We start from the raw sequence: 27663 nt of genomic DNA on the forward strand, positions 1-27663 counted from the left end.
GGCTTAAAGTATATCTAAATGGCAGACTTTTTTTTTGTTCTTCCAGGGGGTGGGTGCACAAACAAGATCTATAAAAACATTTATGAGTGAGTTTGTGGTGGAGAAACTTGACTGGCTTTCACAGAGTCCTGACCTCAACACAATATAACACTTTTGGGATGAAGTAGAGCAGAGACTGAGAGCCAGGCCTTCTCGTCCAACATCAGTGCCTGACCTCACAAATGTGCTTCTGGAAGAATGGTCAAACATTCCCATAGACACACTCCTAAACCTTGTGGACAGCCTTCCCAGAAGAGTTGGAGCTGTTATAACTAAAAAGGGTGGGCCAACTCAATATTGAACCCTACAGACTAAGACTGGGGTGCCAATAAAGTTAATGTGCGTGTTAAGGCCGGTGTCCCAATACTTTTGGTATTATAGTGTATGTATTTTAGTGTATTTATCTGTTTGCCTGGAGTTTATCTTTAACACTCATCCCCCTCAGCCCTAAGCCCTCATGCCACGTACACACGGTCGTTTTTCGGCATGAAAAAAAATGTCATTTTTCAAAACGTCATTTAAAATCATTGTGTGTGGGCTTCACATCGTTTTTTGGCTTCTGAAAAATGTTGTTTTTCGGGTTGTAAAAAATGATCATGTGTGGGCTAAAACGACGTTTTAAACCCGCGCATGCCCAGAAGCGAGTTATGACACGGGAGCGCTCGTTCTGGTAAAACTACTATTCATAATGGAGTAAGCACATTCATCGCGCTGTAACAGACAGAAAAGCGTGAATCGTCTTTTACTAACACGGAATCAGCTAAAAACAGCCCAAAGGCGAATAGAACTTCCCCTTCAGAGTGCCGTCATACGTGTTGTACGTCACCGCGCTTTGTTCATCATTTTTCAAAAACGATGGTGTGTGGGCAACATCGTTTTTAATGATGAAGTTGGAAAAAACTTCGTTTTTTGGACATGCTGAAAAATGTCATTTTTTTTCATGCCGAAACACGACCGTGTGTACGCGGCATCAGACTTAAACAACTTAATCACTTGTCCAAATCTGCCTAATCATAATATTACAATGGGTGCATAGCTAATACAAAATTATTGTGTTGAAATAAATAAACCAACCAATTTGTTGTCTAGACCAAGTACAACTGATATTTTGAAAATTTTGAGAAAAAAGTACAGTATTCTATAGGTAGACAATGTTTTCCAGCTTTACCATTTTATCAAAGCATAAACTGAAGTTTGGAATTGAACAAAGTTACAGCTTTTCTCTTTGATGAATATGACCTTGATTATCAATGTTGTGCCAAGAATAAAGCACAGAATAGACAACAAATGTTAAGTATGCCAGAGCTTTTTTTCTCAGAAAATAGGTGCAGGAACTCAACCACCACCCCGTTCAGATTTCACAAACAGTAGAAGGGTCTTAAAGGGGCATTAAATACCAGGATTGCATTACATACAGAGTGCAGAGCTCATGGGGGTTACTACACACAGTGCAGAGCTGTCACTTGTAAACACAGAAACCAGACTTCTGTGTTTACAAGTGATTGTGGTGAGCAGGCACCAAAGGGTCTGAGCCAGAGGTGGTGGAACTGAGTTCCCCCAAGTTCCCCCTGAAAAAAAGCCCTAAGTGTGCCCCAATTCTATTTTGGTATTAAAGAGTTAATCTCAATGGAGTAACATTTCAGTTCTGCTGGAGAGCAAAACCATCTGATTTGTATTTATCTTAAAGATTTTATGTTAAATCCTCTTCACTTATATTTCCACATATGCACGCCCATAAGAGCCATTCAAATGTAATCCCCCTTAAACAACGTATTTGTAATACTTAATGACTGCCAAAACATTTAAAAAATATGACTTTCTATTTTTACAAGTGACTGTTTTTTAGTTTCTGTTTAAAAAATACCTTATGCTTAGCATTTAAATATTACAAGTAACAGCTTTGTCCTATTTTGGGCTTTACTGTATTTTCACAGCCTTTGGTTAGACAAGGGTGTTACGAGTTTGTTTTTTAAATATTATTCACCGGCAATTAAAGCTGAATTTTTAGAGTGTTTCATGATGAATTTATAATTTTATGAACAGTTTACATCTGAAGTCACTCAGTTACAGATGTTGTGGCTGAAAATGTATTGTGAAATGGAAACAATTAAGAAGTCTGCACAGAAATATCATTTCTTGTAAAACACAATTGGGTGAATATATTGACACTGTACATTTTATGGAACAGCTTGTACAAGTACAAAATGTAAATTGTGCCCTTCTTTATCCTATTTTCATTTTTATAATTATTTTTTGTTCTTTTTCCTGGTCCCTTTTTATTTTTCCTCATTTTCCTCTTTGGGATTTTCCTTGTCATGTTGTTTCATCATCTTCTTTCACATATCTTTATATTTCCCTTTTTCATAGATTGTAGATTGTAGACGATAGTATTTTTCTATCGTTTTTTTATCCATAGGAAAAATTTAAAACATGTTCTATTTTTTTTCACTGATGGAAAAAAACGATCGGTTTGTTTGATGAAAACAGTCCATCGGTCTGTTTTCATCGGACAAACCGATCGTGTGTACAAGGCTTTACTCTAATGCCGCGTACACACCATCACTTTATGTGATGAAAAAAAAATGACGTTTTTAAAAACGTCACTTTAATTGACTGTGTGTGGGGGAAAACGTCGTTTTATGTCTTGTAAAAAACGACCAAAAAAAATTGAAGCATGCTTCAATTTTATGTGTCGTTTTTCAAAAGTGCACTTTTTACTTCACAGAAATTGACCGTGTGTAGCAAAAAACGTTGTTTTCTAAGACGTTTTTTCATCCACGCATGCCCAGAAGCTACTTATGAAGCGAGCTTCAATGGTAAAACTTGGTGGAACGTAACCTCACTTTGCAAGAACATTGTGAGAAAAACGATGGTGTGTAGGCAACTTCGTCTTTGAAAATTGAAGTTTCAAAAACGTCATTTTTTACTTCACAGAAAATGTCGTTTTTTTCCATCACATAAAGTGATGGTGTGTACGCGGCATGAGTCTGTTGACCCAGGTCCTTAATATGTTATTAGACCACAGTCTCTTATACTGTACCTATAAAATGGTTGCTTAGTTGACAGTTCTCTTATTCCCACAGGAGCAGTTGATTATTTTGTCTGTTTGTCTTCACCAGGCATTAATGAAAACCACTAGTTTAGTGATTCCTTTTGCTGTCCACCAGTCAAAGCCATGTGAGATATCTGGTACCTTTGGGAATAGGAAAGCATGACTACCTCCGACATTTTTTCTTTGATGCAGTGCTCAATGCACAAGTTTTGTTAGGCCTGAACACTTTAAGGCTTTTGTAGACACAGCCTACTTTGACCGCCGGCACAGCAAAATCACGGTTTTGCAGCAGTTTGCATTTTACCGTGGATGACGGTCATATCCTAAACGTGATTATTACGCATTCAGGAGAGGGAGGTTGAGGGGGGTTGAAGCTTCCCTAACCGCAGCAGTTCCTTAACTCTGCTAAGAGCCTATGTGTACATTGACACATAGGCTTTTATGAAGTTGAGTTTCGGTGCTTTGGCAAAAAAACACCAAAAGCTCCTAAACTCAAGTGTAGAAGCCAGTGGCGGAATTTTCATGGTCGCAACAGTCGCAGCCGCGACTAGGCCCTGTTGTTCCGCCAAGTCCGGGGGGGCCCGCCACCCGCCCGCATGAGGGACACAGTCAGCGGGCATCTCCGCTGTTTGTCTCTGAACTCAGTGTGTGAAAAGCTTGGCCGGCATGTGAGAAAGGTCCCGCCCTCCTCCTAGATCAGCTTGTGTGATAGACGCAGTGGGGGGGTCTGTACTGCTGCGCTGTCTGTAACTGAGGGGGTGTCTGTAACTGAGGGGGGTGTCTGTAACTGAGGGGGGTCTGTAACTGAGGGGGAGGGGGTCTGTAACTGAGGGGGAGGGGGTCTGTACTGCTGGGGGGGTCTGTAACTGAGGGGGGTGTCTGTAACTGAGGGGGGTATGTACTGCTGGGGGGTCTGTAACTGTAATTTGACGGTAAGTCAATCAAGTGACAGAGCTGAGCAATCAATGCCAACCTCCACCACTGTGCCTCTTACTGATCCCATCCCCCCACCACTGATCTCATCCCTATCCCCCCCATTACTTCTACAACAGAGGGGATGGGGGGGTAGGGATGGGATAAGTAAGAGGCACAGGTGGTGGTGGGAGAGGGTGGCACCACCGCTGCCACCTCCCTCAAGTACCACCGCTGGTACTTGAGGGGGGTGGTAGTGGTGATACTTGAGGGGTGGTGGCAGAAGTGGTACTTAAAGGGGGGGTGGCTGTGGTGGTACTTGAGGGTGGTGGCAGTGGTGGTGCCATCCTCTCCCACCACCACCTGTGCCTCCTTACTGATCTCATCCCCCCCACCACTGATCTCATCCCTATCCCCCCCATTACTTCTACAACAGAGGTGATGGGGAGGGGGGTAGGGATAATATCAGTGGTGGGGGGATAGGATCAGTAAGAGGCACAGGTGGTGGTGGGAGTGGATAGCACAACCACTGCCATTGCAGCCACCCCCCCTCAAGTACCATTGCTGCCACCCCTCCTCAACACTAGCACTTCCACTGGTCCCATTCCTCCTCCCTACCAGCACTGTTACTGATCCCATTCCCCAGGTCAGATTTAATTGATCCTACGATTGCTTCATAGGATCAGCAACAAATGTATTGCTTCTTTTATGTGAAATCCCTGGTGATATGGCCAGTCCCTCTGATTTCCTATTAAAAACTTACCACACTAGGCAGGAGCGCACAGCGTGGTCAGTACACTAGTTAGGCTGGTAACTCTGTGTGCTCTCCACCAATGATCAATAAATGTTTTACTTTGTTGTACAGTGTAAAAAAAAATTAAGTATCAAAATCATGCTTTTCGGGGGGGGGGGGGGGGGGGGGGCCTCATGATTTCTTGCACCGGGGCCCTGAAGTTTCGAGTTATGCCTCTGGTAGAAGCTGTAGTGTACATGAAGCCAAATGTGGGGCAGAGGGAAGGTCTATAGACTGGTGTAAGCTCTGAAACAGGTAAAGAGGTAAGTGTGGGAAGGCAAGTATTGGCCACAAAGGAGGTGGACTATCAGGAGAAACTACTAGTTTGCCCTCAGTAAGCAAAATCACAAGTTATTTTTAAAAGATCAGCCGTGCTCCTGTAGTGTGATATGAGCATTGTCAGCTGGTGCAATAACAGGCTTCTAGCAGATGAAAATTGAATGCTATCTTAACCCGTGCAAATTGCAACTGTTCTCTCTTTGGTAAACCAAGCAGTATAATTACATTTGAAATTATTACTAGAGAGAACACTTTTAGTATACAATAAGTGCTGTTGAAGCTTCACGAATCATGCCCAATATGTGAATACTTAAAATCTGTATTTGCATATAAGATATATTTTGCAAAATAAGACTGCTGTTATAACAAATGCATTACAGTGCCAGTGCACAAAAAGGAGAAAACACATTTCGATTTTCATTAGATTCTCAATAACAAGTCTTTTTAATCCTTTTAAAGTCTCAGAAGGTTTTGCTTGTGCATGTCTTTGTGGATTATCAAATTGTTTGTGTGTTGTTTTCATTATTTTGCAAAGTTTGGTATAAAATATTTATTTAATTTTATTGTTTAATTGTAAAATTTCTAATACTAAATATATCTATGTGACACAGCTATCATCGCCATCGCCAGATAAGTGCCAGAGAACTATATTTCTCTGACAGCTCTGTATTTTTGTAGTAGGAGTGATGTTAATTATGTTGCTGGCTCTTGAACGTGATCCACAGACTAGAGAGTTGCCTGTAGGTTACCATATCATGCAATGTAATGTTGTCCCCTGGCATTTGCTGTCATGAATATTTGGTCTTTTGGGATTCCCTCCTGGCAATTTGCCCTTGCCCTGATGGCTTTTATGTATAGTATGTGACTCTTCAACATCATGATGCTGGTGAGAGTAAAACAAAATTATACCAGATACAATAACATATCTATGGATGACATGATATCAATATTATACAACGTTATAAAAGAATAAAAGACAGCAATGAAGCATTAAGGTTTTATTTGAACCTATTTTGATAACATGTTATTAGCTAGAGGTAAACTTTTTTTGTGTCCCCCCCCCCAGAAATTATAACTCAGAAGACCAATCAGATTCTATACAGATATTTGGAAAGTGACTAAACACATTTTTATTTCAAAGTCACACATGGTGGTTGTCTTGCATGTTTGCATAGTAATACAAAAATAGTAAAGCTTGGGACTTTTCTGGGGTTACTGGGGCGTATAGAGAAACTTTTATTTAAAATAAACATATAGTATATTAATATCATATAATATATGATATTAATATAATATTCTCAATATTTATTATAAAGGACAATCATAAACCCAGGAAAATGTATATCAAAACACATGTATAGTGAATTTGACATATACTGTATATTGCAAGTGGTCCAGATGGATTTCACCCACAGAGCACCCTTTCTGTCTCCACCCATCAACAGTATAATTCTTTGCAGAACCAAAAAATCCTATTTATACTGATCACAAATGATCCATTGGGTGGGGTGGGGTTTGTCTACAATTTGCATATTAGTCCATTCTTTTGTAATGCTGCAATATATCACATTTAAAAAAGGGAAGTAGAATTTGCCATCCTGAATCTCACAATTCTCTTTATTGTCAGTTCATCAAAAAATAATTAAACTACACTAAAATAATAGAAAGAGCCTGCGCTTAGTTCCAAGAACCATGTGATTATAAAATCCTTAAAGTAATATTAAAGTCTCGTTTTTAGCAAATATGTTATACTTACCTGCTCTGTATAAGGGTTTTGCACAGAGAAGCCCAGATCCTCCACTCCTAGGGTCCCTCTTCGGTGATCCTGGTCCCTCCCTTCTATTGAGTGCCCCCACAACAAGCAGCTTGCTATTGGGCACCCGAACCGAGCCACAGCATTCAGACATGGAGCTGTGACCTGGCCCAGCCCCGTTTCTCATCCTTATTGGCTGACCTACTTTGATTGACAGCAGCGGGAGCCAATTGCACCATGCTGCTGTCTCAGCCAATGAGGAGGGGAGCCCTGGCCAGGCGAGTCACTCCAGCAACATCGCTGGATGGAGAAATTTGACATAGGCACATATATCTGTAGTGTTTACTTATCTCTCTCCAAAGACCTAAGTCCTGTGTCTTTCTGCTGTTTCGTTCCTCTGTTATCTGCATGATAACTTCTGACAAGTTCTCCGAGATGGAAGATAAAACCAGCCTGAGATTTGTGTCGGGGTTGGTTGCTATAAATAGATTAGCAGAGAGCTTGTCTTGTCACAGCACAGCTCTGAAAGTATCTTCGTTCCTCTGCCTATGTGGAGGGGGTGGGTTTGCCTTTCCTCCAATTAGCTGTCACACAGTATAAGCCAAGAATCCACTCCTGCTGCTGAATGAGGAAGTGAAAATTCTAACACAATGTAAGAATTCTAAAGAATATAGCAAGCTGTAGACAGCAGATAGATGTAAAACTTAAGTAGAGAGATTTGTTTCATCCCTGTGTATCAGCTGAGGCTGTTCCCTTCACTGGGTATAGGAGAGGGTTTACATCCACTTTAAGATAAAAAACCTTCTGCCTTTACAACCACTTTAATACAGAACAGCAGCACTCAATGGTACCCAAATACAATACCACCTAAGACATGTGAACAAAAATTGTGTTGTGCTGTGCTTTAAAACAACAACATTTATAAATTCTCATACAAAATGTGCTCCAATATATCACAAAATTATTCTGCAAACATATACAGGTGATACTCATAAATTTGAATATCGTGAAAAAGTTAATTTATTTTACTAATGCAACTTATAAGGTGAAACTAATATATGAGATAGACTCATTACATGCGATGCAAGATCGTTCTAGTCGTGATTTGTCATAATTGTGATGATTATGGCTTACAGCTCATGAAACCCCCAAATCCATAATCTCAGAAAATTTGAATATTGTGAAAAGGTGCAATATTCTAGTCTCAAAGTGTCCCACGCCAATCAGCTAATTAAGCCATAACACCTGCAAAGGGTTCCTGAGCCTTTAAATGGTCTCTCAGTCTGGTTCAGTAGGAATCACAATCATGGAAAGACTGCTGACCTGACAGTTGTGCAGAAAACCATCATTGACACCATCCATAAGGAGGGAAAGCCTCATAAGGTAATTGAAAAAGAAGTTGGATATTCCCAAAGTGCTGTATCAAAGCACATTAATAGAAATTTATATGAAAGGGAAAAGTGTGGAAGAAAAAGGTGCACAATCAGCAGGGATGAACGCAGCCTGGAGTGGAGAGGATTGTTAGGAAAGGGCCATTGTTGGGGACTTTCACAAGGAGTGGACTGAGGCTGGAGTCAGTGCATCAAGAGCCACCACACACAGATGGATCCTGGACATGGGCTTCAAATGTCGTATTTCTCTTGTCAAGCCCCTCCTGAACAACAAACAACATCATGAGGGGTCTTACCTGGACTAAAGAAAAACAGACCTGGTCTGTTGCTTAGTGGTCCAAAGTCCTTTTTTCTGATGAGAGCACATTTTGCAACTCATTTGAAAACCAATGACCCAGAGTATGGGGGAAGAATGGAGAGGCACACACTGCAAGATGCTTGAAGTCCAGTGTGAAGTTTCCACAGTCTGTGTTGATTTGGGGAGCCGTGTCATCTGCTGGTGTTGGTCCACTGTGCTTCATTAAGTCCACACATAGTAGAACAACATGGACTTAGGCAGTGAGAATTTTTTTACACATAGTTCCTCAAAGCTACACAAAACATCCTTAAATTTATGGTTATAAATTATGGTTTAAATGAGGTATTCCCCACTTACACCATCTCGGGCCCTGGTGTAGCTTTGCCAACTCAGGGTAATTATAATTCTGCCAGATTGGGTTGTAACAGGTAAAACCTGTCACCTGCTGTAATTGTTTAGACTTGTTCCAGATTTTTGTGAATCAAAGCATAAGTGGGAAAGAGACAGTTAGGCCTCGTACACACGACCGAACATGTCTGCTGAAACTGGTCCGCAGACCAGTTTCAGCGGACATGTTCGGTCGTCTGTACATCCAACCGGACAATTTTCCGGCGGATCGGACAGGTTTCCAGCGGACAAATGTTTCTTAGCATGCTAAGAAACATGTCCGCTGGAAGCCTGTCCGTCGGACATGTTAGGTCGTCTGTACGACTTACCGTACATGTCCGCTCGGCCGAAAGCCCTCGCATGCGTCGAAGTGGTTTGACGCATGCGTGGAAGCATTGACCTTCCAGGGTCGCGCACGTCGCCGCGTCATAGTCGCGGCGACGCCGCGGCCACGTCACAGAGTATCCTGTACGCAGGGATTTTGGTTTGATGGTGTGTACAACCATCAGACCAAAATCCGGCAGCGGACATGTCCGATGAAAACGGTCCAGCGGACCGTTTTCATCGGACAGTCCGTCCGTGTGTACGAGGCCTGAGACTTGGTAAAAGTCGCTGCCTCCAGCTCAGTAGGGATACCCACCACTTTAGTGGTGTATATTAAGATGCTTACAGAGGAATCACGTGGTGGCTGAGCCGAACCGGAGATGAGCCCACTGCAAAGGTACTGTAATTGAGCCACTGCTGCTTGTTTACCATACTGTTTATAAATGTACTTTGGTAGACAAAGGGGTTACATGAGCTCTGCACCTCTGGAATAAATTTTAAGACCAATTGGTGCTGGATGACTATGTTTAGCCAAATTTCTGTCTTCTACAGGTAATAGTATTTTTTTTTATATTAGTGCATATTTCTTCTGATGTGCACTGTGCACTAAATAGATGTGCAATTAGTGTATTTGTTTCAGCAAAGAAATGGTTAACCAAATGATTTCTTGTACTGGGATATGTTGAACAGCACAATCAATGGCTCTTTAATTATTGACATTGCTTGGGCTGATCATAGATTACTTTTCCCAGCTGTAACTGAGTGCATGTTGTTTCATTTAATGTTACTAATTGTGTTAGTTCCCAGACTTGGCTAACTAGATTCTCACAGAAAGAATCACTTGGGAGCTGAAAACTGTGGGCTGCTTGTAAATCATTTTCTTTAATTTGAATTATATGAGTAAAACCTTTTTTAAATTTTGCTAGAATACTCCTCTAAATCTTTAGGATACAAGTGCTAATTAAATGCGTTTTGACTGTTAAAATATTCTTGTGTAATGAGGCAATATGAAGAGTTTTTGAACCAGCTCACCCACTGGAAGTATGAAAACGAATTATATTGTGTCAGTGTTTGTGAAAATGTAACAGTTTTTCCAAATTTAAAGCAAGTTTTAAACAGAACACAAAAGTGTGTTACTTGGTAGCAATAGCTTGATGTTTGGGCTTTGAATGCTAAAGTCAGGTTTTGTCCTTAAAGGACAGGGCTCAAGTCCTGCGGGAACGCGTGGGAACGGAGTATGAATATGGAAATCTCACTTGATGGTAAGTGCATGAGTATGGATATCTTACTTAAAGGGGAAGTGCATTAGTACAGAAAAATCACCTGATGGGGAAGAGCATGAGTATGGAAATCTCACTTGATGGGAAAGTACATGAGTATGGAAATCTCACTTGATGGGGATGTGCATTAGTATGCAAATCTCAGTTTATGGAGAAGCGCGTGAATATGGAAATATCAGTTGATAGGGAAGTGCATGCGTAAGGAAATCTCACTTGATGGGGAAATGCATGAGTACGGAAATCTCAGATGATAGGGAAGTGCATGCATAAGGAAATCTCACTTGATGGGGAAATGCATGAATAAGGAAATCTCCCTTGATAGGGAAGTGCATGCGTAAGGAAATCTCACTTAATGGGAAAATGCATGAGTAGGCAAATCTCACTTGATAGGAAAGGGCATGAGTATAGAAATCACACTGGATGAGAGTGCATGAGTATGCAAATCTTACTTGATTGGGAATGAGTATGCAAATCTTACTTAACATAAAAATGTAACAAAAAAAAATTGCAAAGGCGATCAAATACTACCAAAAGTAAGCTCTATTTGTGGGAACTAAATGATAAAAAAATAGTTTGGGTACAGTGTAGCATGACCTCGCAATTGTCATTCAAATTGCGACAGTGCTGAAAGCTGAAAATTGGCTTAGCCAGGAAGGTGCGTAAGTACCTGGTATGGAAGTGGTTAAAGGGGAAGTGCATTAGTATGGAGATTTCAGTTTATCGAGAAGTGCATGAGTATGTAAATCTCACTTGATGAGGGAGTGCATGAGTATGTAAATCTCACTTGATGGGGAAGTGCATAAGTAAGGAAATTTCACATGATATTGAAGTGCATAAGTATGGGGAATGAGCATGCAAATCTTACTTTATGGTGAAGTGCATGAGTATGGAAATCTCACTTGATGGGGAAATGCATGTGTAAGGAAATCTCCCTTGATAGGGAAGTGCATGAGTATGGAAATCTCACTTGATGTGAAAGTGCATGAGTATGCAAATCTCACTTGATGGGAAAGTGTGTGAGTATGGCAATCTCACTTGATGGTAAGTACATGAGTATGGACATCTTGCATGAGTATGGAAATATCACTTGATGGGGAAGTATATAATATGGATATCTTAATATATGGAGAAGGACATGAGTATGGAAATCTCACGTAAAGGGGGACGTGCATGAGAAAGGAAATCTCACTTGATAGGGAAGCGCATGAGTATGGAAATCTCACTTTATGAAGAAGTGCACGAGTATGGAAATCTCATTTGATGGACAAGTGCATGAGTATGGAAATCTCACTTGATGGGCAAGTGCATGAGTAAGGAAATCTTACTTGATGGAGGAAGTACATTTGTATGGAAATCTCACTTGGTGGGCCAGTGCATGAGTATTTTAATCTCATGTGATTGTGCAGTGCATTATTATAGAAATCTCATTCGATGGAGCACTGCTTAATAGAAAAAATTCTCATCTAATCGCTTCTCTGCCTTTTGGCTAAGATCAAGTGTAGGATCTGTTCTTATCAGTTGCCAGGAGGTGGCGCTATGCTAACCATCCCCAGTACGCGGCGAGGTGGAAAGGGATGGCGGTGGCAGATGCAAAACCTGCTGGCATGGAGGTGAAAGCCTTCTGATTTGGACGAAGAATCATGCGGTCGAAGCTGAAGGGTCGGGTCCCTGGCCTTCTGGCCTAGGTTTTGTGGTGTCTGCCCCGGACAGTTTTTCGGGAGAGAACAGTGGCTCCTCCTTCCCTCCCGAATGTGATTAGGAGGGAGTGATGGGAGTAGCCTTCTGGCACAGGCTCTCCCCAATCTCTCAGAGCTCCTACCTTCCTGACTGGGATGGATGCCACACAGTCTGGGCTGTTGGTCAAGGTTCAGAGAAAAGCCTGTGGTGATTGTGCCCCTGAAGTGGCAGTCCAGGGGTGCCGTACTTGCAGAAGTGTTTGAGAGTGTGGCACCTTGGTCATGTCACCACACACACTTTTTTCACACCTGCCTCTAGGGCCGGGCCTTTTGGCTTGGACCAAAGGAATTTTTGATTCCTGGCCGGAGAGCCAGCCATCGTATTGCACGATGGTCACTTTCACTCTGCCTTATCTTTCTTCTCCCCCACTTTCTTTTATTTACCCCTGTGTTGTCATTTTTTTTTGTTTGGTGTAACACGTTTGTCACAGTGTGATTAGTAGGGTGTAGGTCCTCGAGCCTGCCCTGAACGTCTTGGGAGTGGGTGGACATGGCCTTCTGGCTTAGTTCGCCTGCTCTCATGGGGTCTCTCTTCGGGGGAGGCCCACCTAGTACTTGGGCGGGTTCTGTTTTGGCAGACCCTCAAAAGAATGGGGTCCGTCTGGTTTCAGCCAGATGGACCATGTGAAGTACCTCAGTCCTCGTCTGGAGCCTAACGCTCCGGGGGATCAGGGTTAGGTCCTTCTTTATGGAGGACAAGTGTAACACCCGTTGCACGTTTTTGTGTTTCACTCTTTAGGTGTGGGCACATTTTTTTGGCACCGGGTGGAGTTTTTGGGTGTGTTTTTTCTCCTCTAATCACAATATCATTGAGCTCCATTTCTAGACATTCATGTTTCCACCCTTTCCCGTATTACTATCCCAATCACATAGAGTACATGAATTCATAACTTTTAGGTGTCGTACACGCAAGTTTTATTTCATATAAGGGCAAAATGTATGTAAGCATTTGTAGGCATTGAAAGCATTCAGTCAATCGTGAAGCAGGTTTGTTGAAGCCTTTAAAGCTATTTTAGCTCCAGTTGTGGAATGTTAAACACAGATTTAATAAGAATATTGCCATGTTATCCAAGCTGCCAGCAGGTGTTTTGTAGCTTTTAATTCGTTTTTAGTAGTTCTGAATTTTAATGAAAGCAGTTTGAAGCCTGCTTGCAGTTTGTTTACAGTAAACCTGGGAATTGCTAATGCAGGGCAAAGCAACAGGTTTGCTTTATTGCATGGGTTACCCAGCAGCACGTATTCACCTTTACTTCTCTCCCTCACCACTTTGTTGGGAGCACAGAAAATACCCATTACTTGGGTATGGAGAAGCATGTGGCCCTCTCATCTTCTTCTCATGTGACAACTTTGTAGTGTACATGTGAGGTAGTGCCAGACCTTGTTGGTGGTAAATCTGTGGCTGCTAGACTTGAGGAGGGTCCTCTGAGTTGGAGCCTTTAAGCATGTGAAGATTGTGGCGGTAGTTTAGGAGTTCTGTACAGCTGTACATGAAAAGAAAGGCTTGATAACCGCAGGCAAAGCATAACCTTTGAATACTATTATCATTTTAGGACACCCCCCCCCCCATATGCACTGGCTTTGCTTTATGTTCTGCACTAATACTTTTTATTATTATTATTAATAAGAATGAGCTCCGGCGTGTTCGCACAGCCCATGTGCAGAGCCCGCCAGGAAGTTGGCACTGCGCTGCGCTAATCACAGGCAGTGAATTCCTGACTGGCTCTGCACGTGGGCTGTGCGAACACGCTGCGGCTCACCCTTAATTATTAACAAGGGGGTTACTTACAGGGCAAGGAGCATGATTTATTATTATCACTTTGTTAATTGTTCTTCAATTAGCTGCAAATTTCCAGAACTGTCCATTCACACACTGTGCTACTCAGTCACCTCCACAATCTTCTCATGTGACTGGGCTGGAACATTGTGATTTGGCCAATGCTGCTACATTGAGTCAGTGAGAGACTGCATAGTTGTGTGTAAGCTCTAGCTGAACTCCTCCTCATTGCTGGCAGTTAAACAGACTGTAGGAGAAGCAAAGAAAAAGGGAGGATTTGAACTTGTTGCTTTACCCAATTCTTGGGAGAGAGTTTACCTTACTAGAGGGAGCGAAATGTGAGATGAGTTAGGGTCCTTTCACACGTGCGGACCGTTCGTCCGTTTTTTCATACGTCTGTTTACGGACTGCAATGCTTTCCAATGGGATAGCGTACGTTAGCGGATGAGCATCCGCTAACGTCCGTTAACATCCGTCTCCGTTAAGCTCCGTTTTTTTGAACGGAAGAAACCCCTATTTTTCTTCCGTCAAATAAACGGAACGGACGAAAAACGGATGTTAGCGGACGATCCGTTTAACATCCGATCCGCTAACATCCGTTTTTCATCAAAATATGTAATAAAAATAAAGTTCTACCAAAAAAAAAAAACGGATGAAAAAACGGATGAAAAACAGTTGAAAAACGGGTGACAACTGATGAAAAACGGATGTAAAACGGATGAAAAACGGATGAAAAAACGGATGAAAAATGGATGAAAACGGATGAAAAACGGATGACAACTGATGAAAAATGGATGTAAAACGGATGAAAAAACGGATCAACTGATGATAAAAAACTGATCTAAAAAACGGTCTGCACGTGTGAAAGGACCCTAAATGATAACTAGCACTGCCAATTAGGAAATGCATGAAGTCGTTAGCTATATAGTACTGAATGAAAGTGACAAAAAGTATCAAAAATTGAGACAGCTTCTGTAGTAATGAGTGCAAAGCCCTTTGACTGTTGTGAGCATGAGGATCAATGCAGACAAAAGAATGAATACTGGACTTTAAGACTGTCTTTACTATTATTTAAATAGAAACATCAATATTTCTCATAGAAAACATGATGCCAGCAATAAGAAGTATAAAAATCAAAGAGCATACAGCAGATTATTGTTGCAGCATTTGCAAATAATTTTGTGACATACTGATCAATGGGTTAATGAACATTAATGGCAGTATGCTGAACTTTGGAAGGTCTAATAGAAACGTGGTCTTTTAGGCTACTAATTATGGTTATAATTAGCATATTCTTTACTGTAAAGACACAGTAATGAAATAATAGACAGCTACTCCCCGTCATTAGTAAGAATGTGTATGTGAAATGCCAGCTATTAGCACCCAAATGAACCAAGTGCATTATGCAGGTAGCTGTGTGGATCATTAACCACAGCACTTTCATTCATAAATGTCGCAGATGCTATGGAAATTTCCCATTAAGCTTGTGCAACATCTGTTCAAGGATTGTTGAAATTATTATTTAAAAAAGTAGATCTTAATGTACCCTGTATAACATCTTGGTTGTATTATGTATGAATATTTTGCATTTGTTTTAATCATGCGAAAAGGAATAGTTGCGGTCATATGGTGCTCGTAAAATTCACCATTACTCTTGATTCATCTTGTTTATACAGGGCCAACACGTTCTACAGAGCTTTACAAAGTACATATAATCCTTCATATTAGTGCCAGCCAAGTGGAATTTACAAGTAATGTCTCTTCTACACTCAGTCATGTGAGCACTCAAATTAAGACCATTTTTACTAAAAAACATTTTGATTGTTGTTAGATTTTTGCAGTACATGGGCAAAAGACAACTTATTTTTAAACTTACCCAAAGGCTAGGGACATAAACTCTATGGGCCAGATTCAAAGAGAACTTACGCCGACGTATCTGTTGATACGCCGCGTAAGTTCTAGGATGCGCCGTCGTATCTATGCGGCATATTCTTGAAACCAGATACGCCTGAATTCTGGCTCCATCCGACTGACGTAAGTCTCCTACGCCGTCGTATCTTGGGTGCATATTTACGCTGGCCACTAGGGGCGCTTCCATTGATTTCCGCGTTGAATATGTAAATGACCTAGATACGCTGATTCACGAACGTACTTGCGCCTGTCGCAGTAAGCGACGGCGTTTACGTAAGGCGTACGTCCGGCGTATAGTTATCCCTCATAAAGCAGGGGTAAGTCATGTTAGGGTATGGACGTCGGAACAGCCGTCGGATTTTACGCTGTTTGCGTAAGTTGTACGTGAATGGGGCTGGGCGTAGGTTACGTTCACGACGAAAGCATTGAGCCGGCGTATCTTAGGGAGTATATGCGACATGATTCTGAGCATGCGCGCGCATGCGCCGTTCGTTCGGGAATTCATTTACATGGGGTCACGGCTAATTTTAATACAACACGCCCACTACCTTCCTAATTTGAATTAGGCGGGCTTACGGCGGCACATTTACGCTACGCCGACGTAACTTAGGGAGCAAGTGCTTTGTGAATACTGCTCTTGCCTCTCAGAGTTACGTCGGCGTAGCGCATATGAGATGCGCTACACCCGCACAAAAATACACCGCTGTCTCTGAATCTGGCCCTATGAAGATAGTGATCCTATAAAAAACCTTCCCACAACTTGCACACGAGCCAGCTTGGAATCCTCATGACAGAGGACCAGCAAGAGTGATGCACAGGGCCATGTTAACAGTTGCTTACATGCACTTCGGCTTTGGTCCCAAAAAAGATGGCTAATCCCCTTGGGGGGCAAGTATGTGCCCCCCCACCCCTCACTGGTGATGGCCTCAGTATTAAAAAAACTTTCCGGACATTCTAAATTTAAATATCATTGATTAAATGGCATTGGGGTCCCTATTGTTGTTATACAATAAAGAAATGTCAATAAAGAAAGATGCAAAGAATGGTAAAATGGTAAAAATGTTAAAAATCAGTTGTGGCTGGTGAGTGTGCACTGAATGTAACATCTGCTTTCCTCTATATTTGGAGAATGTTACTGTAACTAGTTTTCACACTGAAAAACATGTCTTAGCAAATATCAGTGGATATTTTTTTTCTCCTGGCAAGCATGTTGGCAAATGTGTTTTATGTGTAGGGCACACATTACCAGACAAGTGTTGGCTAATCTGTTAAAATATGTTAATATGTCAGGAACGCAGACTCAATGAAATTACAAAGTAAAGCAAGAAAAATAACAATTTATGCTAACATTCTCAATGTATGCATAGTTTTAGGGCTGTTTAGGTTTCAAAAGGAGATTTTGAATATAAAATAATATTTAAACCTTTAACTTGTTCTTGTGCATTTCTGTAAAATAGTGTGAGTTTCAGACAGATGTCTAATAGGGTTTCTAATGACGTGGCTCTCTGCTACCCATTTGATGCCAACACGCTCACTAGTGTATGTGTTTTCCAGTTGTTTTGGGAGCTATACAGATGTTGATTAAACTTCTACTAATTAAATATAGCAGATGTTGTATATTATGTCAAGACAAAAAAATTGTTGAGTATGCATCTAAATCGGATTATAATATATGTATTGCTTAGTTAAGTTTATAAAATGAACTGAAGTTCTGTATGCAAATTAGTACGGACACACAGCTTTTGTAATAAACCACCTTGGCTTACTGTTGATGGACATTGTAAGGTATGTTACATGACATTTAATACTAAAGGGAATATCAGAAGCACATACTAAAGGGAATATCAGAAGCACATATGTTACAGGTGTCACCAATGATAAACTGTTCATGGTTCCTTATTAAATATTATACCAAATGTTACTGTATTTGAACGGAATATAATAATAAAGTCAGAATTAAGATTGCTAAAGCTGAATACACACTATAAAAGAATATACTGAAGTAGTTGTTCTCTATCAAGGTTTTGTAATTCTGTAATTCTGTAGTTCTGCTATTTTGTTGATCTAAGTACCCTTCTCAACAGCATAAAAGGGTTCCTGACCTCACTTATTTCCACTGTTTGTAAGCAGTACATCTTGGTCAGGGACAGGGCCGCCATCAGGGGGGTACAGGCAGTACACCTGTAAGGGGCCCGAATGACAACCCCCTTTTTTTTATAAAAAAATGTACATTCTTTTTTATATATTGTTTTATTTCCTTTATGTGCAAAAGTGCTATCAAGAAGTATATATACAAAAAAAGAGCAAAGTGACTTCTGCTATAAATAACTCAAAATGGGCATCAAAGTTCATCATGGGATTTCCAAAATTCATTAATCCACATCCCATGATGAACTTTATTGATGCACATTTTTAGTTATTTATAGTACAAGTCACTTTATTGCACTTTGCTCTTTGTTATATAATTCTTGATAGCACTTTTGCACATTTTGCATTAAATGTATTTTTGTACTGTATGGCACATATATTTATTTTATATGAAATGTGTCACATGGATTGTTGATTTCATTATTGATTTTGTTTTTATCAAATTGCATTTTGGCATGGATATGGACATTTAAAGAGATAGCGCACCTAATTAGTTTTAGATATTATTTGTGTTGTTGGTGTATTCAAACACATTTTAGACTACAGCTTTCATTGAGAATTACCATCTGCCTTTTTTTCAACTTTTTTAGATTTTCACTAAGCGCAGAGTTTTTTTTATACCTAATCATACTGAATATGCATTTCCAACATTAGCTGCCTACCAACTGCCTTATCTGTAACACCTCTATGAGATGTATAGTAACTCAATATTGGTCATGCTGCAGAGGCTGCACCAACAGCAGTGTTTCATCAATACTCACTTGTACTAATATGGTACAAGGGCAGGGAAGAGGCTGCCTTAGAGCCAGTAGGAATTTTGACCTACTGCCTCTATCCCGGTGAGTCAAAGGCAGCAGGAAGGATAGAAGATAGGAAGGAATTTGAGAGGGAGGGTTGGAGTACTGGCAGCAAAGAGAAATGGGGAGGAGAAAATGGGACAGGCTTCAAGAGTGACATTTCACCCTTCCCAAACCCACAGTTATATATATGTGTGGGGTGAGATTATTGAGGACAGTATTGTCACTTGAAATGGTCTGGCAGTGGCTAAAATTTGCACAGTGTGTGCTGGAGATTCTGGCTTGCCCTGCAGTCAGTATGCTGTCTGAGGGGGCCTTCAGTGCAATAGGACGTTTTTTTTGCAAAGAGAAAATCTTTCCTGACCCCTGATGGTGTGACTTTTGTTACAATTAACCAGTCTTGGATTACCAATGATTGCAAAAAACCCTGCTGCTGATTCTACCGATCAAACTGGGCTAAAAAACCTGACCTAATCTGGTGGTTGGCACTGTAAAGGTGCTACACAAAGTTTCTGAAGACTATTAAGACAATGCACTCTAGTAAAGTGAAAACAATTGTGCCACTGGCTATTTTGTAGTTGAGGGCTTTAGCTATGTTATTTCCCCACTCAATTCAGACCTATTACTGTTTAATAAGGCCCAAACTATCTAAAAATACCTTGCTGTATGATGCCGCCATGACAGTACCCAGCTCCCTATACTCATGATTATTAGCCCACAGAATGTCCAGGATTCCAGAATGTGCAGAATGTCCAAATTCAATGAGGTTTGTTTCAAAGTTTGAACCAGAAAGACCAACCTTGACACCCTACCTTTGAACTTTGGGGTTGGTGAATACATCTAAGTTCAACACAGACAACAAGCAAAACAAACAAATGGATCATTTATCAAGCTCAAACTTTCACCTGAAGTTCAGATAACTAGGCTGAAGCTGTGTTACTTTGAACATATTATGAGCCAAACAATGAAAAAGTCAATTGTGCTTGGAAAACTTGAAGAGAAAAAAAAAACGAAAAGAGCAATCAGCAATAAGGTGGGTGAATTCAGTCACAGAATATACTAACATGCCATTGGAAAGATTTAAGAAAAAGACAGAAGACAGATAATTCTACAGAAACAATCCATGTGATCCATGTGATCGCCAAAAGCTGACTTGACAGGAAACCAAATTTGAATAGAGAACACTCTTTCAACAGCTCCATACATACATACGTTGATTAGAGCATCACAATTTGATTATTCGATTGCAGAATACAGTATAATGCATGGTTATTACATCACATTACTGACTCTAAGGCCCCGTACACACGACCGAACATGTTTGCTGAAACTGGTCCGCGGACCAGTTTCAGCAGACATGTTTGGTCGTCTGTACAGCCGAGCGGACAGGATTCCAGCGTACATTTGCCCGCCAGACCGTTTTCGAGTGGGCAAATGTTTCTAAACTTGCTTAGAAACATGCCCGCTGGAATCCTGCCCGTTGGACATGTTTGGTCGTCTGTACAGACTTACCGTACATGTCCGAGCGGCCGCCATCCCTCGCATGCATCGAATGACTTTGACGCATGCGTGGAAGCATTGAACTGCCAGGGCCGCGCACGTCGCCGCGTCATCGTCGCGGCGACGGCGCGGCCTCGTCGCCGCGTATCGTGTACGCGTGGATTTCTGTATGATGGTGTGTACAGCCATCATACAGAAATCTCTGGGCGGGCATGTACGCTGAAAACGGTCCGGCGGACCGTTTTCATCGTACATGTTTGCCCGTCTGTACGAGGCCTTATTAGTCCATCAAATTGGTATACAAAACTTTATCTCTGTACTTGCAGAACGATAATAACCTTGTATGAAGGGGATGTGCATGGTCATTAAACTAAGTAACTCATACCACAAAATGGATTTTCTGGTTTATGTGCTTTGGAATGTTCAATAGTTTTCTGTCAAAGAATGCCTTTATGATCCTAACCATAGCTTAGATGTTTTAATAGCAGCAGGAGTCAGTAAGTGCAATGCATGAAATGTTCCCAGAAGTCAGATTTAACTGAGACAGCAGCTCTTTTTTGAAATTTTGAAATTTTAAGGAAATATGGAGACAATTTATGTCAGAAAGCTTGTTTAGGATGAGAGGACTAGCTCACTGACCATACATCAAAAGTACTGATAGTGTGTAAATGCTAATTAGTGGGAGGAAACTGTATAAATGGTCTAAATACCATTTAAATAGTCTGATGAATTGGCATTAATGTTTATTTGTGAATCACGTCACAGACGTCTATCTATTTAGAATTTCAAAAAGTCCTTTTCATCTGTTCATATCTCTGTGTTCAGGAGGTACAGTATATTTCAGATTATTGTCATCATGGATTTAGTATTGTAGCATTAATGGCTGATGCTTACTGGCTTCACTACAAGGCTTAGATCTAATGCAACTCTAATGCCCTGTACACACGATAGGTTAGTCTGATGAAAACGGTCTGATGGATTTTTCCATCAGTTATCCGATGAAGCTGACTGATGATTAGTCGTGCCTACACACCATCAGTTAAAAAAACGATCGTGTCAGAACGCGGTGACGTAAAACACAACGACGTGCTGAGATAAAAGTTCAATGCTTCCAAGCATGCGTCGACTTGATTCTGAGCATGCATGGATTTTTAAACGATGGACGTACCTACAGACGATCGTTTTTTTTCTATAGGTTTTTTATCCATCAGATCATTTTAAAACAAGTTCCTATTTTTTTAACCTATGGATAAATAACCGATGGGGCCCACACACGATCGGTTTGGTCTGATGAAAACGGTCAATCAGACCGTTTTCATCAGACTAACCTATCGTGTTTGCAGCATAAGGAATGCCAACACTATTGAAAATCCATTATAACAGCACACTTTGAGCTTCCTGATGGCCTCAACTATTTAAGATAAAGGAGAAAAAGCAGCAGGGCTAATTGCAAACAGTGCAAATATGTATGCAGTTTGCAGGGCAAAAATAGACATTTTCGCTGCACACATGGTGACAATGGTCAGGTCATAATACTTTATATTATGGTATGTGTTTTGTATTTTATTTTGCATTGTTTTCATGTTCTGTGTAAAAATGTTGCACTGGCTTGTTCACAAATTAAATACCATGCTATCAATGTAATTACCAAAGCATGTGTCACCATAAACGTGTATGTTATAGTGAACATTTAAATATTATGATGATTACATTATAGGTTCTCTCTTAAAAAAATACTCTAGCTTTTGTTTGGGGATATCTCTGAAGTCAGGTCTACATTGCATCCGGAAAGTATTCACATCGCTTCACTTTTTCAACATTTGTTTATGTTACAGCCTTATTCCAAAATGGATTACATTTATTATTTTCCTTAAAATTCTAAAAATAGTACCCCATAATGACAACGTTAAAGAAGTTTGTTTAAAATCTACGCAAATGTATTCAAAATAACAAATGAAAAAAATCACATGTACATAAGTATTCACAGCCTTTGCCATGACACGCAAAATTTAGCTCCGGTGCATCATGTTTCCACTGATCATCCGTGAGATGTTTCTACAACTTGACTAGAGTCTACCTGTGGTAAATTCAGTTGATTGGACATGATTTGTAAAGGCATACACCTATCTATATAGGGTCCCACAGTTAACAGTGCATGTCAAAGCACAAACCAGGCCATGAAGTCCAAGGAATTGTCTGTAGATCTCTGAGACAGGATTGTATCGAGCCACCTCTGGGGAAGGGTACAGAAACACTTTTTTAACATTGAAGGTCCCAATGAGCACAGTGGCCTCCATCATCCATAAATGGAAGAAGTTTGGAGCCACCAGGACTCTTCATAGAGTGGACCGCCCGGCCAAACTGAGCGATGGGGGGGAGAAGGTTCTTAGTCGTTCAGGGAGGTGACCAAGAACTCGATTGTCACTCAGAGCTCCAACATTTCTCTGTGGAGAGAGGAGAACCTTCCAGAAGAACAACCATCTCTGCAGCACTCCACCAATCAGGCCTGTATGGTAGAGTGGCAGATGGAAACCACTACTCAGTAAAAGGCACATGACAGCCCACCTGGAGTTTGCCAAAATGCACTTGAAGGATTCTCAGACCATGAGAAACACAATTCTCTGGTCTGATGAAACAAAGATTGAATTCTTTGGCCTGAATGACAAGCGTTATATCTGGAGGAAACCAGGCACTGCTCATCACCTGACCAATACCACCACTACAGTGAAGCATGGTGGTGGCAGCACCATGCTGGGGGGATGTTTTTCAGTGGCAGGAACTGGAAGACTAGTCAGGATTGAGGGAAAGATGAATGCAGCAATGTACAGAGACATCCATGATAAAAACCTGCTCCAGAGCACTCTGGACCTCAGACTGGGGCGAGTGTTCATCCTCCAACAGGACAACGACCCCAAGAACACATTCAAGATAACAAAGGAGTGGCTACGGGACAACTCTGTGAATGTCCTTGAGTGGCCCAGCCAGAGTCCAGACTTAAACCCGAATAAACATCTCTAGAGAGATCTTAAAATGGCTGTGCACTGAAGCTCCCCATCCAACCTGATGGAAGTTTGAGAGGTCCTGCAAAAAAGAATGGGAGAAACTGCCCAAAAATAGATGTGCCAAGCTTGTAGCACCATAATCAAAAAGAATTGAGGCTGTAATTAGTTCCAAAGGTGCTTAAACAAAGTATTGAGCAAAGGCTGTAAATACTTATGTACATGGGATTTTTTTTTTTTTTTTTTTTATAAATTTGCAAAGATTTCAAACAAACGGCTTTCACGTTGTCATTATGGGGTATTGTTTGTAGACTTTTGAGGAACATAATACATTTTATCCATTTTTGAATAACACTGTAAAAAGTAAAGCACTGTGAATACTTTCCGGATGCACTGTATAGCGGTGAGAGCAAAAAAAAGAGTGGTGATAATTATACTGGTTCATAAGATAAAATACCAGTTTGAACCCCTAACTTGTGCAGTACACCCTCCTTCACGCTCTTACTATCCAGTGAGCAATGCCAGCATTCTCCTCATATACCACAACCCTTTTTCCATAGTGAAGCGTCACATATACAGTACATCTCCAATGTCACTCACCCTTTCTCTCACGCTTTCTCGTGGACAAGAAATGCTGTGGCTTGCCTCCCTCCTTTTGTAGCTTTCTTCATTCTACCAGAGACATATTTTACAATAATTTGTTTTTCATAAAATTGATGAAAATAAACTTTGACCCCTTTATCATTTTATAAATACCTACAAACAGATTGTTGAAGTAATCTAAAATAATACTGAATTCAGTCAAGTGTGTGAAGCTTTATGAATTGTAAGGGGAAGATAGAACCATAAAGGGACACCAGCAATGTTGCAATTGCAATTCCTACATTTAAATAACTCAAAAGAAATGTTTCTGTAATATTTTTTCCCTTCATAAAACTCTCACAGTTGTATCTTCATTCATCGTATTTTGTATTTATTTATGCTGCTATACCTCTATCCATATGGAAAGACAAAAATAAAATAATAAAAATAACTTGGATGTTCTTGTTATTTTGGCAGAAAATTGTTTTTAATGTCACATCACATAAATTTGCCTAAAAATAGCAGCCATGACAGGCTGTTTGCAAGTGTTTTACAACTCCATATGTCAATCTTCCCATACAGAATGAAGTGTAGGCCTGTATTAAAATATATATTCTTACCTTTGCTAACTATGATTAAAATAAATATACAGTTAAAATAGAAATTCTAATTCAAATATAAAACTAATGATGAGTTACCATTTCGCATGATACCTTTTCTGCTGACACCCTGATTCATTGCCTGTTCACTTAAGATTTTAATGTAAGTTTCAAATTACAGAAGAGCTTATACACAATCATCTACCATCCTTCTGACAACATCCCTGCTGTCCTCCATACCCCAAAGTACATGGTATTACTCAACTCCAGTGTAAGATTGTTAAATATAGCATCAGATAAGTTAGTCATTTACCACCTACCTCCACATAGGACCTGGACTTAAAGTATAAATTTAGCTAAAATGTTTTAGTTTTGGATAGGTTAGGCAATGTCTAGAACACCCGTACCTTTATTGTGCTATACATACTCTTAAATGTTTTCCCTTGCCAAAAATAAGTTCTAATTTACTTCACCATACTTAGACTTGGAAAAACACTGTCCATATAGTCATCAGTAGTTAACATTATTTGAAAAATAATACTTACTGTGGCTCATGAGATTTTGCATTGTAGCAAAATGGTTTACCCAGTAATCTAGTAGTACGCAATCATGCCTTGTGCTCTCACTAAAACAACCAATACTTACTGGTTAAGCATGAGTAAATACCACTATTTTTTTATTTTTGGGATTATGGTTGGGTTGCCATCTTGTGATTATTTTAATAGCCTGCCCTATAAAAATGCGACATGACTTTTCTGCTTTAGGAGGGAGACTGCCGCTGTCAATGTACTCTGCTACAGTTGTTCTAATACCTAAACCAGATAATGATCTATTTGCCTGTGCATCTTACCACCCTATATCGTTATGGAACATAGACTATAAAATACTCATAAAAATGATGGCCAAACATTTGAACTCCATGATACTTAGCATTATACATCCGGTTTAAACTGGATTTATGCCAGGGAAGTCTACTTATATTAATCTCTGTAGAACCCAAATCATTGCACCTGTGCGTTGACCTGGCAAATGTTTTTGACTCCATTGAATGGCCATTTTTACAAGCCGCCCTCCAGGCATTTCATTTTGGAGAGAAATTTTGCATGTCAATTGCCATATTTAATGCCAACCCTACTTCATACCTTTTAGTTAATGGCCTACTATGTGCCCCTATACAGCTACACAGAGGCACACGCCAAAGTTGCCCTTTGTCCCCGCCGATGTTTGCAGTGGCTATTGAGGCCCTGGCATTAAGGCTCCAGCAGTCCCCCTGTCTTGTAGGCATCACATTGGGCAATAGGACTGACGTTGTTGGACTATATGCTGATGATTTAATCCTCTATCCTAATGATACTCGGGTCTCTTTGCAGGAGGCCATGTGTATTATAGATAGGTTTGGATCTTACATGGGCCTTAAGATCAACTGGCAAAAATCTGCTCTAATGCCACTTCATGCACATACACTTCATCTGGGAGTATTCCTGGGACCTCTGAAGACTCGTACACACGACTGAGAAACTCGAAGGGCGAAACACATCGTTTTGCTCGTCAAGTTCCTTGTTAGGCTGTCGAGGATCTCGGCGAGCCAAATTTCTCCGTTCTCGTTGAGGAAAAAGAAGACATGCTCTTTTTATCTCGACGAGATCCTCGACAGTTTCCTCGTCGAAAAGTGTACACACGACCGGTTTCCTCGGCAAAAAAAAGTTTCTTGCTGTTTTTTGCCGAGAAACACGGTCGTGTGTACGAGGCCTTAGGGTGGTCTCGTCTTTTAAATACCTAGGAATCATTATAACACTAGTGCCCTCTGAAACCTTAAAGGCTAATTTAGATCCACTTCTGCAAACAATTAAAATCAAGTTAACTAAATGGGCTAAGCTTCCACTGTCCGTGGCTGGCAGAATCAATTTAATTAAGATGATTCTCTTACCTAAGTGCCTTTATATTATATTGCATATGCCAGTCCCATTGCATAAATCCCTATTTAAAACCCTGGATGCTTTATTTACCACCTTTATCTTGGGCAACAATAGACATAAGCTAAAATGATCTTTTCTGCAAAGACCAAAGGTAGAAGCAGGTAAGGCAATTCCTAAATTATGCTTATACAACCTTGCTGGTCAACCTAGACACCTAATTGACTGGGTTGTTTCTGTTACATCACTGGTAGTAGAATCTCGTTTGGCACACGTATTAAAGCTCAACCACTTGGAAGTCTTGGAAGCACTCGTAGCACTTCTTCCTGGGAGAAACATACAGATACTAACCCTGGCTCATGCTGTGTGGAGGGAAGCTTAACGTTTAGATGAGTTTAAACTCATATCCATTTGGCGGAATCCCATGTTCCCGCATTCAGGACAATATTTAGACCACCACTTTTGTGAAAGCAAGGGTTTGCTTACTCTGGCTGAGGTGTATGAGAATAATGTTATAGACTCATTTGCAGAACTGCAAGGTAAATACGATTTAGCACACACTGCCTTTTATAGATATCTCTGTCATGCATTACATGCACAATTTGGCAGCACTGGTAGCAGATTTTCTAACTGTCTGATGATAGGAATTTTACGATAACAAGGTCCCAAAGGGCTGATCTCAGACATCAATTCCCACCTGTTACACGCTACTTAGAAGACTGCCCCGCTAGAGGTTTGCACTAAGTGGCAGTCACTTATTTCTAATCTCTCTTTTAGGTATCCTTGACAAGGAGCTTTGGCCCCGATATATGATAATATTACTTGAGAAACACTCTTTCTGGCCCATAAATCCATAGCACTTAGACGGATCCAGCCTATTCCTCCTTCAGTGCACCACTGGATACAATCAGTCAACCAAATTTTGACAAATGAGAAATTACTATTTGACCATAGAGAATGTCTTAAAAAATATAACACAATTTGGGATATCTGGAGCTCTTCTACTCTGACTGTATAGACCATGGGTGCTCAACCTGTGGCTCTCCAGCTGTTGCAAAACTACAATTCCCATAATGCCTCAGCCTTTGGGAGACATGCTTGTACCTGTCAGCGGCTTGCAATGCCTCATGGGAATTGTAGTTCCGCAACAGCTGGAGAGCCACAGGTTGAGCACCCATGGTATAGACCAATATACT

The 27663-nt window shown here is 40.6% G+C and overlaps 1 protein-coding gene and 1 pseudogene across 1 annotated transcript in view; both read left to right on the forward strand.

Annotated features, from left to right (window-relative positions):
• The window catches only part of DOC2B (double C2 domain beta), a 675394-nt gene that overhangs the window by 243112 nt on the left and 404619 nt on the right, over positions 1 to 27663 (forward strand). The window lies entirely within an intron of this gene.
• Positions 11975 to 12151, forward strand: LOC120929969 (annotated as a pseudogene).

This window comes from Rana temporaria, chromosome 2 (genome assembly GCF_905171775.1).
Source record: "Rana temporaria chromosome 2, aRanTem1.1, whole genome shotgun sequence".
NCBI classification, from domain to species: Eukaryota; Metazoa; Chordata; class Amphibia; order Anura; family Ranidae; genus Rana; species Rana temporaria.